At 44.3% G+C, this 13,557-nt stretch overlaps 1 protein-coding gene across 1 annotated transcript in view; it reads right to left on the bottom strand.

The window, feature by feature from the left end:
• Window positions 1–13,557, bottom strand: part of EMP2 (epithelial membrane protein 2) — an 86,983-nt gene that overhangs the window by 29,148 nt on the left and 44,278 nt on the right. The window lies entirely within an intron of this gene.

Raw genomic sequence — 13,557 nt, 5'->3', positions numbered from 1 at the left:
CCCCACCAGCAAAGGTACCCAACGGCGGCGGCAGGGGATGGCTGGCAGCGGCGGGAAGAGGGGGTCGAAAGGGTTAGCGCTGGGGGGGTCAAAGGTGGTGGTGGCAGCGAGGAGGTCAAAAATGGTGGGGGGGTTGGTGGCACCGGGGGGGGGGGGGGGTTAAAATGTGCCCCCTCACACCGAAGTCTGGCTACGCCCCTGCCTCCTCCCCTAGAACTCATCATGTGCTCACCTCTTCACCCATAAACAGCCAGCCTCCTACCCCCTCCTACCCCCTCATTTCCCCCCCCCCCCCCGACCCTAGGAAGCACTCTCCCCAGCCTCACTCTCAACATTTATTTGTCTGTTCACTGTTTCTTGCACTTTCAGGTGCTATGAGTTTGCTTCAGGGGTTGAAGACCTCAGCAGCCAATAGGAAATTGAACACAGCAGGATGAGGGTGGGGGAGGAGGGACAACTGCAGCAGCACAGGTTAATGATGTCACCTTCTCAGACAACAGCCTAATGACTCCAAAGAGAGGGGAGGTGCCATTGCATGTGCCACCTCAAGTCCTATATGGGTTAATGCAGCAGCAGATAACATTATCTAACCATACCTCCCCCTTCCCCAAACCTTTGGGTCATAGGCATGTGTCAGGATTGTCTGTTCCCTAACCTTGCCCTACATACAACTGTAGACCCAGGGCCTTGCCGTGGCGCCCCCCTGCAAGGGATCGGGTGGGGCGCCCCCCCCGCAGGGGATCGGGTACCGCCCCCCCCCCCCCCCCCCCCCCCGCAGACAAGTGGTTGGAGAATGGACGGGGCACACATTTATGTGTACTCATGATAAAATACTAAGACTAGGGGGCACACAAATAAGCTACTAAGTAGTACATTTAAAACAAATCAGAGAAAATATTTTTTCACACAGAAAGTAATTAAACTCTGGAATTTGTTGCAAGAGAATGTGGTAAAAGCAGTTAGCTTAGCAGGGTTTTAAAAAGATTTGAATAATTTCCTAAAAGAAAAGTCCATAAGCCATTATTATGATGAACTTGGGAAAATCCACTGCATATTCTAGGATATGCAGTATAAAATCTGTTTTACTGTTCTGGGATCTTGCCTGGTACTTGTGACCTGGATTGGCCACTGTTAGGAAACAGGATACTGGGCTTGATGGACCTTCCGGTCTGTCCCAGTATGGCAACGCTTTTGTTCTTACAGAACATGAGTACAATCTATGCAAGAGCATTTACCTCAACTTTATGGCTGGTGTAAGTGACCACTCGTAAAATATAGGCATGTTTTTATTTTCCGCTATTATGCTGAATTCTCTCTACCCAAATTTAAGCCATTACTAAAGTCCTACTATTTTCAGCTTGTTTTCAACCTCCCACCTACTTAAATGTGCTCTGCACTGTCTGTATGGTCTCCCAGAGCCACCAAGTCTACACGTAAATGTCCAACTTCTATAAATAGTGTCAAAAAATAACACTCTAAGCACTATTCTATAAACAGTACTGAAAGTTTGGCAGTTTAAATAACACGCTTAGGACTAGATTCTACATATGGCACCAGAAAAAAAACGTTGAAAAAATTACACCTAGACGTATTCTATAAACCATGCCTAAAGTTAGGTGTAGTTTATATAATAATATGCCTAGCGCCCCCATCCAAGTGACAAAATTTCATCACATGTATTTACACCAAGTAAATACAGGCAACTAAGTTAGGCGTGGAGCACACCCCGTACATTCCATGCCCATGGTCACACCCCCTTTTCAGTTCCGTGTCTTAGAATTTATGTGCAGAATTTTACAGAATACGTATGTACATTCTAACTAATGCCAATTAGTGTCAATAACTGCCTGTGAAGTGGCAATTATTGTCGCTGATTGGCTTGTAAAGATAATTAAGTTGCGCATGCAAATCAGAATATGACCTGATTTGCGCACATAACTCCGGTTGCACTATATAGAATCCCGGATTAGTGTCTAACTTTAGACACAAGGATTTACGCTAAGTAAACCCTGGTGTAAATCCTCGCATCAAAATTAGGCACGGATCCCCCTTATTCTGTAACAGCGCGCATAAATTGTAGGAACACCCCTAATCTGCCCATGACCCTCCCACGGCTGCACACTCTTTTTGGAGCTGTAGCTAAAATGTACATGTGGATCTCCATGACTAAAAATGCCTGCGTGCACTTCAATTAATGCCAATTGGTGCTGATAACTGATTAGCACCCCATTAACGGCTCTAACTGGCTCGTTATTCAATTAAATTGTGTGTGCAAAATTGAGTATTTGCCCAGATTTGCATGTGCAATTTTAAGCACCATTTAAAGAATTTCAGGGATAGTTCTTTGAGGGGCCCTTTTTCTAAGCTGTGGTAAAAGGGGCCCTAGGCTAGCAGTGGCGGCAGCCGTTTTTGCCACGCACCACGGACCCTTCTACCACAGCAGGTAAAAGACCAAAAAAAGGAAATGGCCATGCGGTAAGTTCGCACTTGCCGCGGGCCCATTTCGGGAGGAAGTACTTACCGCCACCCATTGACACTAACCCAGCAGTTAACCCCCTGCGGAAATATTTGTAAAATGTTTCTGCTAGCACTGGAAATGGTGCGCGCTGGGGAAGAACTACCACCTGCACCTGCGTTGGGCTGGCAGCAGTTCCGGGGTGCCACGCAGCAACCCTTTAGTAAAAGGGCCCCTGAATGAGTGTAATCTTTCCTATCTTTAATGGAGTTCTTTTATTCCCTATGATGCCAATTCTGAAGCTCTTTGTATTGTATTAAGATCAGTTTGAAGTGCAACCGTCATTCATTTTGATTCATAATAATATGTTGGGCTACATTTGGGAATGATTTTCTTTACTAATTGTTGTATTGGATTTCTCTCTTATATTTGACAATACCTACAAGGTTAATGATCTCTCATCATTTACTTCTCTCTTTTTTTTAATATAACCATATTTTTTACCCTTGGAGGTTACACTACTACTACTACTACTATTTAGCATTTCTATAGCGCTACAAGGCATACGCAGCGCTGCACAAACATAGAAGAAAGACAGTCCCTGCTCAAAGAGCTTACAATCTAATAGACAAAAAATAAATAAAGTAAGCAAATCAAATCAATTAATGTGGACGGGAAGGAAGAGAGGAGGGTAGGTGGAGGCGAGTGGTTACAAGTGGTTACGAGTCAAAAGCAATGTTAAAGAGGTGGGCTTTCAGTCTAGATTTAAAGGTGGCCAAGGATGGGGCAAGACGTAGGAGCTCAGGAAGTTTATTCCAGGCGTAGGGTGCAGCGAGACAGAAGGCGCGAAGTCTGGAGTTGGCAGTATTGGAGAAGGGAACAGATAAGAAGGATTTATTCATGGAGCGGAGTGCACGGGAAGGGGTGTTGAATTTATGACTGTTATATAACTTACTTAAAAGCTTAGGGGTCATATTACTAAGGTGCGCTGAAAAACTGCCTGCGCTGTTTTAGACACGTGTATTGGACGCGCACAGGTCCCTTTTTCAGCATGCCTGCAAAAAAGGCCCCTTTGTGGGGGCCAAAAATGGACGTGCGGCAAAATGAAAATTGCTGCATGTCCATTTTGGGCCTGAGATCTTACTGCCACCCACTGGCTTAGCGGTAAGGTCTCACATGTTAACCAGGCAGTAATCATCAGTGCGCGTACAATGCCGATACTTTCCGGTTAATGCCGCGTGCCAGAAATTTTCCGGGACACGTTGTGGGCGCACGTAAAAAATGAAATTACCACCCGGGCCACTCAGTAGCTGGGCGGTAATTCCGAACTGGCATGCATTGAGTGCACATAAGCACCTACACGGCTTAGTAAAAGGGCTCCTTAATAAGTAGAGTTTAAAACTCAGGTTTAACCAATATCACTTTAAAAGAATTTTGAAAAACATGAGCGTGTAGATGTGAAGCATCTGTTTACTCTTCACCAAATTACTAGGACTAGGGGGCATGCAGTGAACCTACAAAGTAGTAGTAAATTTAAAATGAATTGGAGAAAGCTTTCTTCACTCAACGTGCAATTAAACTCTGGAATTCATTGCCAGAGAATGTGGTAGGTGGTTAGATTAACGGGGTTTTAAAAAGGTTTGGATGGCTTTCTAAACAAAAAGTTCATAGACCATTATTAAAATGGACTTGGGGAAAATCCACTGCTTCTTTCTGGGATAAGCAGTATAAAAGCAGTGCTTTTTGGGGATCTTGCCAGGTATTTGTGACCTGGATTGGCCACTGTTGGAAACAGGATGCTGGGCTTGATGGACCTTTGGTCTGTCCCAGTATGGCACTACTTATGTACTTATGTTGCTCATTCAGATTCCTCTTACTTGACATGCCCTCTTCAGATACCTGGTGAATATTGGTTCTTGTCATGCAACAGTCCTACTGAAGAGGCTCAAATATGAGCAACTCCTAAAGAAAATCTAATTCAATAAATATTACTAATTGCCCTGTCAAATTCCTACTGCAGAAGGAAAGAACATGCATGAACAAAGACCTAGAATTAAAGGAATGTTGATAATCAAGAAAAATCACATAGTTACAAAGAAGCTAAGCTACCCAGTTCCAAGCTGGAGATTTTTAGCCAGCTCTGGTTTTGAACTTACATTCCAAAGCATTGTGGGATTTGTAGTGCCTGATCTTGTCCATTGAAATCAGTGCTGTAAGTGCCATAGTGCATCAGGATGAGATGTCAGAAATCCAGGACTATCCCAAAATCTCAAGCCTGAAACTGAGGGGCCCTTTTACTAAGCTGCGTAAGCACCTACGTGCACCCAACACGCGTCAATTCCAAGTTACTGCCTGGCTACTGCGTGGCCCGGGCGGTAATTTCATTTTTTACGCATGTCCACCAGGTGGTAATCGGCATTTGAACGCGCATTGACCATTACTGCCCTGTTAACGCGTGAGACCCAAAACGGATGCGAGACAATTTTCATTTTGCCGCACGTCCATTTTCAGCCACCAAAAAAGGCATTTTTTACAGGTGTGCTGAAAAATGATTCTGCGCGGGCCAAAACATGCGCCTACACTATCGCAGGCCATTTTTCAGCACAACTTAGAAAAAGGACCCCTGAGTAATTTAGCATCTCTGTAGTTAGACTTAAGGGCCCTTATATTAATGTGCTGTAAGCAGTTAATGGTTACTGTGTGCTAATTCATGTTACCGTGCGCTAATACAAACACTAATTCTGTACCCTGGCCTGGGGTGGGAAACAGATGGGGAATGGGCATTGACGCTGTTCATATACATATCACATGGGGAAGTTTTTTTTCTATAAGGGAAGATACTGGGAACAACCCCAATAATTATAGAAGGTTGCAAGCGACGTGACCATATCATACCATTTTTGCAAAAACTTCACTGGCTACCAGTACAATACAGGGCTAAATTGCAAAGGTATCAGTTCTAGTGAAACAAGCCTCCTTTTATTCTGTTGCTGGGGGATTATTACCCAAACTTCAGAACTCAGTGTCTGCTCCGTAAATAGCAGGAATATATTTGAGGAGCTACTTGACCTGTCATGAGTATGCTAGAACTAATTTATTATATGGGAATGGGCCAAGAAACCCTGGGTATCGTAGGCGTGCCTAGGAGTCTCCTACTGTGTCAGGATGAAACTTCTCAGCCCAGAAAGTGATGTATTGGTATTTTGCAAAGATCTTCCCTGAAGGTTTTTCCAGCCACAGGACCCAACTGAAGAACAAGTAGAATCATATATCCATTACAGAGTGATTCTTAGTCCATTACTGTGGATTTAAAATCCATGTTTTGTGCTCCATCTGAAACCCAGTAGAACATATGGTAATTCTGACTGCTTACATCCACACTCTCTCCATTTGCAGATTTGCCTCCAAACTTTATCCGTTTAGGATCTGATATGGATTTCTGATCAACATTTAGGGGTCCTTTTTACTAAGGTGCGCTGAAAAATGGCCTGTGGTAGTGTGGACGCATGTGTTGGGTGTGTAGGTAGAATTATTTTTCAGCACACCTACAAAAAATGCCTTTTAAAATTTTTTGATGAAAATGGACGTGCGGCAAAATGAATATTGTCGCATGTCCATTTTGGGTCTGAGACCATACCGCCAGCCACTGACCTAGTGGTAAAGTCTCACGCGGTAAGCAGACGGTAATGAACCTATGTGAACCAAATGCCACTTGGCACACGTCCGATACATGCTTCCGAAAATAATTTTCAGATGCGCGAATCGGACGCGTGCCAAAAATGAAATTACTGCAAGAGCCACATGGTAGCCGGGTAGTAACTCCATTTTGGCGCACGTTCGGCCCGCGCAGATGCTTACTCAGCTTAGTAAAAGGGTCCCTTAAAGAGCAAATACTCTTTTTCTCAATTTGAAAAATTAATGCCCAAGTCACCACTGGTGTCAGTGGTATCACCCAGTGGCATAGCTATGTGGGGCCAGGGGGGCCTGGGCCCCTGTAGATTTGGCCCTGGACCCCCTGCCGATGACCTTCTCGACCCCCTTCCCGCCGCCGACCCCAATCCCCGCCAGCCGAGGAGGTCCTCTTCTTACTCCGAAGGCGTCGTTCTGTTTCTGACGTCCTGCACGACGTCAGACTCACAGAAACAGAACGAAGCCTTGCATAACGAAGCCTTCGGAGGAAGAAGAGGACCTCCTTGGTTGGCGGGGATTGGGGTTCCCCGCCAGCAAAGGTAGCCCACGGAGACGGCAGGGGAGGGTTGGCGGTGGGAGAGGGGGTTGAGAGGGTCGTCGGTAGGGGTTGTTAAAGTTCGGAGGGGGAGTCAGCAATAGCGGGGGGGGGGGGGTCAGTAATGGTGGGCAGAGGGCTAAAATGTTCCCCCTCACCTCGGGCTCTGGCCCCCCTCCCGCCAAAGACTGGCTACGCCCCTGGTATCACCACTAGGAAGCAAAGGGGTGGTAGTTGCCCCCCACCCCCAAAAAATCTTGTTTGTTCCCCTTTGTCATCACAGCGAGAGAACACGCTGGCTGCTGAGTGGAGCAGCCTAATTCATGGGGATCCTTGAGCTACATCAGCCTTGGAGATTCATAGCCAATAGCGGGATGAACAGTAGGATCCTGTCCCTCTGCTCCCCACTGCTATGCGTTCTCTGAAACGGTGCCAAGAGAAACAAAAGAGAGGGGTAAAGCAGTATAAACAAATAGCAAAACAATGAAAAAAAGCACAACTGGGCCTTCAAGACCGAGACAACAGGGGTCCAAGTAAAATGTTTAAACACAAGCTTATGACTGTTTTCTTCTCTGGGAGTCAGGCTAGGAACCTGTTTTTATTGTTTCCTTTTTATGTACTTGACATTTTACTTGGACCCCTGAGGCAGGCATTACCTATGCTGAAACACGGCCCATGTCGGGTCTGACTGAAATAAAGGACTCCTGTTGTCTCGGTCTTGAAGGCCCAGTTGTGTTTTTTTCATTGTTTTGCCAATATTACAAGCACATTCAAAACTTGAAAGGCCCATGTTCTCTACTGCTGATTTAATTTCACAAAGTGCCAGCCCAAGAGGTCTGAATGTGATCACAGTACCGGCAGGTAACGTAGAAGGCTGTCCGTACCTCCACTCAACCTCCGGGCCTGCTTGCTAAAGCTGCAATCAAAACACTGTTAGGAATACAGGAACCACTGCACCTATCTGCTCTCAGCTCCCAAAGACTAGTCTTCTCTTACATTCATTTCTAGGGTCCCAATTCTATTTTTTCTTTTACGTTCAGTCAATTATTGAAAATTTTACAAAATGCAAACCAAGATAAAACAAAACACTGTTCAGGACAGATCTTATATGAACTGAGTATCAGAACCATCGTTAATAAAAAATAACAGGTGTTAAAACGGTGCGTGTTAATACAGGCATTGAACGTTATTAACACAGAAGCATCAAACATTCTCAAGAGGTATCACAGACTTTCTTACAGCGACCCAAGGGTTTCTTTTACAAAGCCGCGCTAGCGATTACCACGTGGCAAATGAGAGGAAGGAACTGAATGGGCCTCCTCTCATTTGCTGCGCAGGAATCACTAGCGCAACTTTGTAAAAGAAGCCCTAAATTATTTTCACATTCAGCAAGAATTGTTTCATATTTAACAGTATTGCAAATACAGAACCACCAAAACTGAAAACAAATACATTTATGATTTTTTTCCAATTGTGTATTATAGTAATTTAATTTATGTTGGTCCCGCAATAAAGATTTGGGTAAACTAGAACATGTGTGTTTTTCTTGTCCTAACTTGCTAACCTTTTCGAAAGAAATAAGGAACAGAACCTCCTTGATAACTAATTTTAAATGTCCTCTGTCTTATAAATATATTATCTTGAGATCTGCTTGTCTCCCTAATTCATTTCCATTTCCAGTTTCTTTGCTCCCTATCTTTTTTTCCTCACATATTCTATACTATCTGTCTGTTCCATTAACATTTCCTTTTCATCTTTTTATCCATTTAATTTAAAACTTTGATTCTGCTCCTCCCCCCCTTTTTTTACAAAGCCACACAGCAGAATACTTATTCCAAATGCTTCACAACTAAAATAATCCTCAACCTTAATCCCAGTAATCTTACAAATAAAATAACCTAAGCAAGATATATGGACAGAGGTTACATCTCTCCACACATTGTTTGATTTTGTTCCTGCTTCCTCTTTATTTGTATGCTGCATTGTAAAATTAAATGTTCCAGTTTTGCTCTTCGTTGTTAGGGGAATCTCTGTGGATGCAGTTGTGGTTTACAGAACAAGAGGTGCAGAGCTTATGTAGAGCTTTTGTTCCATGCTGCATAGGCTCCAAACTTTAGTTCCATATAGAAGAATTAGGTGAATGATGCTATCAAATACAAATTTTAAATGTAGTTTTATTAGGTGGCTGAAAACTAGCAGGGATTTTCTTTGGAGTGGAGGAGTAGCCTAGTGGTTAGTGCAGCTCCTTGTGACTGTGGGCAAGTCACTTAACCCTCTATTGCCCCAAGTACAAAATAAGTACCGGTATATATGCAAACCACTTTGAACGTAGTTGCAAAGTACCACAGAAAGGTGGTATATCAAGTCCCATTTCCCTTTCCCTTTATTACACAAAAGGCGCTTAGAACTTTTTCCTGAGGGTCTTTTATATCCAATTTAAAGGCAGAGGGCCAGGATGCAGGATTAGGCATGGGATGGCACTCAAAATTCTGTGCCCCCCCCCCCCCCCAAAACAGCACTAAGCATGGTTCTATAAAAGGTGCGAGCTTTATAGAATTGAGCTTAGGCAGGGATGAACATCTAATTGTTGGGTACGGAATTTACACCTGCTAAAAAGCAGGTATAAATGTCGGCACCTAAATTAGAGGCTCTTTTACTAAGCTGCAGTAAAAGGAGGTCTGCGCTAGCATTACTGCATGTTTTTGATGCATGCTGAGGCCCCTTTTAACTGCAGTGGGTAAAAAGCTGCCTTTTGTTTTTTTAGGAAAAGAAATGGCCGTGCAGAAGGTGAAACACTGACCACACAACCATTACGGGGGGAGCCAGCGGTAGCTCTGGTGTGCCGTAAGGCCACGGTGGGCTTACCGCTGCTTAGTAAAGGGCCCCTTAGGCATGGCTTGACCTAATTTCTATAATTCTGCATGCAACATTTGGGAGCACCTCCGATACGCCCCCACGGCCATGCCCCCTTTCAGATACACGCTATAGAAGTTGTGCATGGATCTCTATAGAATAGTATGCAGCAAGATGCACACACAACTGTCAATCAAAGCCAATTAACTGCAATATTGGTTGCTAGCATCCAATTTCTAGCTAAGGGCTCATTAGCGAATTCAGTTGCATGCAAATCTTGGGTGTGCACCAAAAAGTTTTTAGCAAAATGTATAGAATCCAGGAGTTGATGTATGAAAACATCACTTTGATTTATCCCCTTCCATACCTATCTTACCCCCTTACCCTCAAATACTTTTCTCTAGAAATGTCACCGACTATCATAGCCCCCGGATTCTATATAGGTCTCCCAAAGTTGGGCATGGATCCCGGATCCATGTGCAAGCTATTTAGTTAATGAGCCATTGTCAATAATTGGTATTAATCTGCAGCGCAAAACCCCTCCGCGAAAAACTACACTGGCTCCCAATTAAAGAATGCATCCATCGCCTTCAAAATCTGCACCCTGGTTCACAAAATCATCTACGGAGAAGCCCCGAGTTACATGACAGACTTGATCGACTTAACCAATTAGAAATACATCCGAATCAACACGATCTTATCTAAATCTGCACTACCCAAGCTGCAAAGGACTTAAATACAAAACAACTTACGCATCTAGTTTTTCCTACATAAGCACACAATTGTGGAACGCATTACCAAAAGCCTTGAAAACGACGCACGACCACCTAAACTTCCGGAAATCACTAAAAACCAACCTGTTTAAAAAGGCATACCCTACCGATCCAACTTAAATGCCTAATCTCTGCAACACAACCAAACTAAAGCACGTAATGGACATAACACAACTCTTCCGTTCTCCGATTCCCTAATGTGGCTGTGCCACATGAACTTGATCTTACATCACCCTGTACTTGTTCACACCGAAGCCTGCAAAGGCCTCTCTGGTACTATGTAAGCCACATTGAGCCTACAAATAGGTGGGAAAATGTGGGATACAAATGTAACAAATAAATAAAAATTTACACATGAATCTCCCCTGCACCCTATCCTCTAGCATGAGTGCCTAATTTTTATGGCATGAAACTCAAAAGGGTGCGTGGCTATGGGAGGGGCAAGGATAGATCAGGAATTCGTTGCCAGAGAATGTGGTAAAGGCGGTTAGCTTAGTAGGGTTTTAAAAAGGTTTGGACGGCTTCCTAAAGGAAAGGTCCATAGACCATTATTAAAATGGACTTGGGAAAATCCACTGCTTATTTCTGGGATAAGCAGCATAAACTGTTTTGTACTTTTGAGGGATCTTGCCAGGTATTTGCGATCTGGATTGGCCACTGTTGGAAACAGGATGCTGGGCTTGATGGACTTTTGGTCTGTCCCAGTATGGCACTACTTATGTACTTATAAGTTAGTGTACTCCTAGGTATTATTTTTATGTTCACCAGCATTTACACCAGGTTTCCAGCACACATAAATTCTCACACCCCAAGTCAGATGCAAAATCCCTTTGCAGAATACTAGTATAGCACAGATCTTTCCAGTGCCTAAATTTGGGTGCCATTTACTGGGTGCATATCCCACTGACCCAACTTAACTACCTAAATCCAGCAACACAAAGATATCCAAACTGGTATTGAACTTTATGATTATTATATAACCTCCCTCTCTATGATTCCCTGATGTGTCTGTTCATATATATTTCATTGTAAATAACTTCACTCTATATTTGTTTCTTCACCGTAGGTGGCTATCGCCTCATGGCACTATGTAAGCCACACTGCGCCTGCAAATAGGTGGGAAAATGTGGGGTACAAATGTAACAAATAAATAAATAAATTCTCCCCAGTATGCTTTATTTTTGGTACAGAAACAGGTTCAAAAGTGAAGAGTATTTTAACAGGATTAACAGCTGCATTTAGGTACCTCACAAAAAAATGGTTTCAGTGACCTCCAATATTTATATCTTTTTGTTACCATCTAAGACAAATCACTTGGAAATTATTTTTCTGTGTCTGGCAATTTACATGTAATGGACCATACAAGAAGACGTATTTATGCAACATATACTAAAAGCATGATGCACCATGGAAAGTAAAATATATGAAAGCATGTAATCTCAAATTTTCATGAGTAAAATTTCATGCAGACTTGAGGGGGGGGGGGGGGGGTTCTTGCGATTATGCCTGACTTATTTTAAAATTTTGCTTGTGAAATTTCTGCAGATTCCATAGACCAGAAGGGAAATATATTATGAAAAAGGCCATCTGTTCACCCAAGCTCAAGCCAAGTATTTCTATCAAATCTGGCCAACAGTAACACAGTAAATGACGGCAGATAAAGACTTGCACGGCCCATCCAGTCTGCTCGACAAAGTGGCCAGAGCTGCACCCGCCACTCTGTGCGGGCCCCAGGCACCCATGCTTAAATGCTGGTTGCCAGGTCTCCACCATGCCAACCATATAGGCAGCCAAACATGATGAGGATGACATGTGGTTTAACCAAAACTCCAAATATTGCCGATAGTATTCAACTCAACAATCAAGATGTCTTCTCCTCCCCTCACTCACAGCATGCAACAATAAAAGTGATCGACAACACTGCAGTTGCCAAAGCTTCACCAGTCTTTTCCTATTTATGAGACACAGACCATAGAAGTCTGTGCGGCGTTGACCTTGGTTCCCCCCATGCTGGATTTGAATAATCTTCTTTCAGTCTTTTGCCATTTGTGGGTCACAGCCTGTAGAAGTCTGCCCATCATCGGCCTCAGTTCTTGCATCCTATATTTGGCTAATCTATCAGGGGCAGATGCCCTAAGGTCCTCGGAAGAGCCCTTCCGTTACCGATTCCATAGCGAATCGGTAGGGAACGGCCATGCATCAAGGAAAGGGAATGCAAATGAGCTGCTCGTTGTAGCTCACTTGCATTCTCTATTCCATCGGTAAACAGCTGGCCACTCGGCCGGTCGAGCATGAGCAGAGCAGCCAAGCGTTATGCTGGTTGCTCTGCACATGCCAAATATGCCTCTGTGCTGCCCAAAAGGAAGACGCCGTGCTGCTCACCCCCTCCACAGCCTGCTGCAGGAAGGCTCCGATGCAGCTCGATCGTAGCAGAAGAGTGCAGTTGAGGACGTCCATCCAAAAAGACATCCTTTTTGTACGTACCCCCCCCCCCCCCCAATAATAAAAACGGCCTTTTTGGACGTGCTTCACTCAGCTGAGATACCTTGAAGTCTCTGAGCCAATCACAACGCGTTTAGCCGAGCTAAACGCGCTGTGATTGGCTCAGAGACTTCCAGGTCTCTCAGCTGAGTGAAGGACGTCCAAAAGGCCATTTTTATTATTGCGGGGGGGGGGGGGGGAGGACGTCTTTTTGGATTGACATCCTCAACTGCACTCTCCTGCTACAATCGAGCTGCATCGGAGCCTTCCTGCAGCAGGCCGTGGAGAGGGTGAGTGGCGCGGCATCTTCCTTTCGGGCAGCACAGGTTTTTATTAAGTGAAGGACGTCCAAAAAAGAACGTCTTTGGAGTGGGTTTTTTTTTTCAAGTGAAGGACGTCCAAAAAGGACGTCCCTGACGACATTTATTTCTTCCGATTTGCCCCAACGAGAGGTGTAGACCTCCCGTTAGGTTTTTCACAGTAAGGGGATCGGAAAACCATACTGCATCTCATTAGAATAGCTTTGCAATAGCCTTTGGATCATCTGCATTCCGTTTTCGTTAGCTGCTACCGTGATCGGAAAATGGCTTGGAGAAGCCTTTAGTGCATGCCAGGGTTTACTACTTACTCGTTAATGGCTCGTTTAGTGTATCTTGCCCTCAGTCTTTGCCAACAGGGAAAACCTGGTGCAGCAGCCAGCCAAGTCAGATTGCTAAAGGGCTTCCCCATGGTTGAACAGCACCACAACAGAGGTGGCTAACTTCCGTTCA

This window comes from Microcaecilia unicolor, chromosome 8 (assembly GCF_901765095.1).
Source record: "Microcaecilia unicolor chromosome 8, aMicUni1.1, whole genome shotgun sequence".
NCBI lineage: Eukaryota > Metazoa > Chordata > Amphibia > Gymnophiona > Siphonopidae > Microcaecilia > Microcaecilia unicolor.
This window is presented reverse-complemented; position numbering and strand designations above follow the sequence as displayed.